Source organism: Atractosteus spatula, chromosome 11 (genome assembly GCF_055471065.1).
Source record: "Atractosteus spatula isolate fAtrSpa1 chromosome 11, fAtrSpa1.hap1, whole genome shotgun sequence".
NCBI classification, from domain to species: domain Eukaryota; kingdom Metazoa; phylum Chordata; class Actinopteri; order Semionotiformes; family Lepisosteidae; genus Atractosteus; species Atractosteus spatula.
Genome location: NC_142716.1, coordinates 41,811,574 through 41,817,217, shown reverse-complemented (window position 1 = coordinate 41,817,217; position 5,644 = coordinate 41,811,574).

Below are 5,644 nucleotides of genomic sequence, written 5' to 3'. Positions count from 1 at the left end.
AGACGTGGCCATGACGCCGTGACAAAATCAAATTACAGATCACAATAAAACAACAGCAAAATATTTTTTCTTCTCATACATTGCATGAGTCTTGTGAAGGAAGGACTACTGACATGACATAACATTAGTATGGCTGGGTGAAATGTCCAGACAAAACTCTGACAAACAAACAAGTTCTTTCTGATGGTTTCTGGCCCTGGCCTGACACTCTGACACTGCCAGTACTATTTGTGATCTTGACACACTGCACAGTTTAATTGCCATGTGATTGACAGGAGCCACTTTGATTCTTAAAAAAAATAAGCCCTTTATGTAACATTTTTAAGAAATATACTGTATCACAGTCAGAGCCTGAAAAGTCATCGAGCTCCTGATACATAACCCTCTCCTTTTACTTTCACCTGAGTGAAGAGTAAGATAACTTGAGAATAGAGCCAATGACTTTATCTTTGACAGTTTGTGCTACAAGCTACCTGGAGCACATCTGAATGCATATGTATTGTCATATTGATAAATCATCTGAACATTAGTTTTAGAATATGAAACAACTACAAAATGGTATCATATTTTCTGTCTATAATTTAATGTCAATAAAATGACTTTAAAAATTAATTCATTAAAAATGGTTATTTGTTCAACTATATAAGTAAATCAATCTTTACTGTCACTTCTATTAAACTAAAATCTCAAAGTGATTGCTTAAAAAGATAATACCACTTCTCAAAAGGATCAAGCATACTGTAGATCTTTAGGCTTTAGTGGTGAAGTACAGTATCTTCGTCTCTCTCCCCTGTGCATGTTGTTTCTTTCTCTACCCAATGAAACTTCTCATTAGCCCAACAGACAAATGTGAGGTTTCCTCTTAGTCTGACAGCTAACCCATTTATGCTTTGATACCCTTTTATGTTTTAATAATCTTAATAAATAAAAACTTAAGACAAGGAAAGAATTCTTTGACTTTAGGACTCATGTTCTTTCATGCGCTTTTTCTTTTCCATTCCCAATACACTGTAATTCCCTCCTTGCTTAATTACAATCCCTCAGAGGAGACAGGCGTGCTGATTAACATGCGTACCCAGGTAGGAGCTCCGTGAAAAGCAGCCCTCAACCTACAAGGTCTGATGGCCATTATCCAATCCAATGGCAGCCGCTTGATGCGGATCTCCAAACCAGCTTTTTTTCCGGCGCCTTAATTAGCTTAACAACTTCTCTTCTTTCTTATAAAAAGAGAGAAAATGAATGATAAACTGGGACAGCTCAAGGAAAGGACAGCTCCTGCATTCTGAGCAACAGGAAAGTGCCACAGAGTTGACAGCTTGGGCCGCTTCTCTTATCCTGCTCTATCCATCTTCAGCTCTCATGCACCAAGGCTAATGTTTATTTATTTAATTGTTATTGAAAACCTCAAAGTCACTGGATTTCTTCAGAGCTACAGTACATGGTTATGTTCACTGATTTTGCTTCCTTCAAATAAAGTGGACAGAGTGTTTATTTAAACCTCTTCCTTCATTAGTGCATCAATTTGGACTAAGTTTTCATTCTATGGGCTTTTTCTCCTTATTATATATTTTTCATGACAGACACACCAACCACTATTGCAACAAAAAGACATGCAATGCTGCACAGAATAAGATACAAAACAATTGGTTTTACCACCATGTCACCACCATGAAATCACCTAAAGCATCAAGCTGCAAATACTATTTCCACATTACGTCATCATTACATTTACATCCAGATGCAATGATACAGTATTATATTACACATAAAATAAAAAACACCCTTCTTTCTTGTCATTAGAAATCTTTCAAAACTGTCCTTTAAAGGTAAAAGCAAATTAAAAATAAGTTTATATTTATATTAAATGAATTAAATAGCATTTACTACCAAAAGAATATCTACTTAGAATAATAAAATGACTGAATTATCCTACAGGTACTTGATGTGTTTATTTTTATTTCTTTTTAATGTTTCTCCCATACCCTAGCAACAGGCACATGTGGACATAGTTTAGCGTTATCCAAAGTTACTATGGCGACGGTTCTATAACAGTGACGGAATCGTCTTCTTACCAGAACAGTGGTGCCAATTAAAGGCTGAAGGTTAAAAAAAACAACGAAAATGTCAACACATACGCACATATATACATATGTATATAGACACATACAGGTAAGTCAATAAATAGTGAATGTGTGAATTAATCCCAAAATGCAATTCATATGGGGGAAGATGTATTTTACAAGGCAGTGCTCCTGCACATCCTTTCAATTCTGAACTGCTTCACAAATTCACTAAGATCCTCAAAACAAACTGATGCTGCCCAGTAACAGAGATATTCTTACATTGCCACTTGGACCTGTTTGTCATTGATGAAGTGTCTTTTGAGAGCTTTCTTTTTTAGGCCTAAGAGATAGAAATTCAAAATGTAGTAATAAGTAGATAATTCACTTTACTTATTTACCTATGCTTGTTTTGTAAGTTTTTCCCATGGAGCCAGGTAGCCCCTAAGAGGAGAATCAGGGACCTTCTGTCTCACTCCCCCTTTCCTGCATTACATATTCCTCGCACTGCGATCTGTGCAAATCACTTTTCCTTTCAGCCACCCTGCTGCGGGGGTCTAGGGTGGTCGATTTCACTGGTTTTGACAACGTAGCTTAAATTAGGTCAAAACTAAGAGGTGTTATCTTCTCCCCGGCAGTTAAATCATAACAGTAATGAGGCAGGTTAGAGAATTACGCCCACAGGCTGCTTTATTCATGGGCTTGAAGAAGAAAAGAGAGGGAAAAAAGATGTATCTGTGCCATCAGGCTTGCAATGAATATTGTTTCTGTTACTTGACTGATTATAGAAATACCGGTCTAGAAAAGCAAAACACTTTCCTCGACCAAACACAAATGATCAAAATTATATCTTCTTTCCTTAAGTGTATTCTGAACAAAAGACCAAAAGCAGCGCCTCACTGATTTTCATGCTCATTTGAGTATGAGACGAGATAAAAATAAGATCTTGGGACTTTTAGATTTTTCATCAGTTTCCAACTATAGCTGTTTATGCTTTTGTCACACACAAATAATGCATATGTTGGAATTGTGCAGGTCAGCACCCAAATGGTAAATATTACAATAGCTGCTGTATGGCCCATGCTCTTGCGTAACTTACTACAGAAACCACAGAGAGCTCAGGCATATTATAAAAGGCATTGGTAGCCCATGGACAAAGATTGTATTACAGGATTGATTTGAAACCTCACAGAGGAAACAGAGGTGCTTCCCAGTTCTACAATAACAAAACAGTTGAATTGTATGAGAATTCCCACTAGCATCACACAGGCAACAAAAGCTTACACACCATATTACTTTTGTGAGCACAGCCTTGTGTCATGTAGCTGTTGGCATCCACTGCCTTGCATATGCTTTGGGGTTTATTCAGTATGGCAGCTAGTGACTGTTTCACTGAGAACTGTGACCATGTGAGGTGATGAGCTCCGGGGAAAAGAAGAAAAGTAAGGCTACTAAATAACCACATGATCAGGGGAACTCCAGCTCATTTTTACTATCCAGCTCTGCCCTTCTTGCTTTCTCAGTCTGATGTTCCCCTGGACTCTACTTTAGAGTTCTTTTCCCCTGTTTTCCCTTGCCTCCCTCTCCAGAGAGGCAGGTGGGAAACAGGTTAAACACTATACTTTTATGTTAAATGATAAACGGATCCCATGTCACAGACTGCTGTACAGTAAGGGGGCCCCAGGACTTTATAACCTCTTCGTTCCTGCAATTCTCCTTAACACATGCTGAAAGAATGAGAAGACTCTCAGACAATGACATGACCCAGACACTCAATGGTCACTAAGCACTATTTTAGTGTGATTCAGTCACGTGCAGGCTAATATAATTACCCTAAAGGGTTTCTTCAAATTATTGCCTGATATAACCACTAGAGTTTGTCCAGAGGGTCATCAACACTATCATGGCAGGGGAAGAATCAGCAGAAAATAGGGTGATATTCATAAAGAATTAGCCAGTAGAAAGCTAGGTTTTGTGGATGTGTAAGGGTGTTTGTGAGGAGTGTTGCTGCACGTTAGAAAAAGTATTTGAGTGTGGGTGTTTGTGTATCTATACACATATGCGTGGAAGCAGAGGGGGCTTCACAGGAGGTTGACTGTTTATTATTGTCTTCGGCCCACTTAGCTCTGACAGTAACAAAATGAGATGGGGAGAAAAGCGAGTGCCATTAATCACAGTGTCGGATTGGAGCGCCAGAGTGGAGAGACATCCATATCCTGTCAGTCTCCTGGAGAAGAGGAGCGTAAAGTGATTTCAGGCTGTCTGTCCCACAGCCGGCTCCGTGGACCCCCTCCAGTACGGCTGTGCTCTGGCCACTCGGATGGAAAGAGCTGGAGAGCTGGTGATGTGTACTGTATGTGGAGGTGGGGTACTTCTTCACACTCAGTCTCTTTCACCACTTGGCTTTAACATCCTGACTGCCTCCTGCTTTCTTCCCAGAACCACCTGTTTCTATGCTTCCAGTCCTGAGTACAGAATTTCAGAATCATAAGATTTTAGGATTGTGTCTTTGATTGGTTTCTGGGAATCTTAAGGTCAATAAAAAAGCTTACTCTCAGCACACCAATCCATCTTTTCTTAAAAGGAACAAAATCCTCAAATTAAAGTGACCCTACAGTATGCACATTTTAGATGCCTTAAGGAACAACTGTTGCATGAAAGTTGTGTTGTAATTCTAATGAACAGCAGTGTCCTTTAAGCCAGCCCATGTCAAAAGGACACCTTCCTACACCTGTGTCATGAAACACGAGAAAATAAAGAAACCAGCTTTCTTAATCACACACCACATTCAGGGTATGCTGTAATAACTGTGGTTAAGCTCATTTAATTTGTACTCACAGTTTTTTTTATTAAAGCAGGGAGCAGTGACCGATCTTTCCATTGCAGAAAGACATGCTGGGAAAAGTGTAAAACTACAGGTGTTGTAATTAAAAAAAAATCAAGCTATTAGTCAGCCCAGGTAATTTTTTTTCACTATAATATCTTTTCAGCTCCACCTCTATGAGACGAACATATAATCACTGTACCAGCTGTGCCATTTCATTCCCTTTCTTACAAAAACAGAAATCCATCTGACATTCTCTGCTGTAGGTACGACACCCTATCAAAGCCCACCAGAGACAGAGTACCTGGACTCCAACGCTCGCAGCCTACTTTATCTGTCTGATTGACACATCAGCACTCGACAGCCACTCAGCAGAGTGAGCAGCACTGTGTGCTGGAATCCACTATCGCTGACACCCAGATGTGCAAGTACAGCTGTTCAACAATTAATTCCACTGTGCTACCTACCTGTTTCTAGATAGACTACTAATAAAAGGTAGTGTGGTACTCTGCGGGTCTAAATATTTAATTACAGCAGCAGGTGTTATGTTAATTCACACTGCATATTTCAGAAAACTGAAGAGAAAGAAGGTGGTCACGATGTGTCAGAAAGCGTGAAGGATGGAGAAAGCAAGGAGGAAAACTAGGAAGAAGAAGAGACATAATAGGACAGGAAATAATGCTGATTAATTTCAGCAGTTGCTCCTCTGAAGCAGCTCTCTCATCTGAAGATGCAGCATCTACCTCTGGAAAAATAAAGC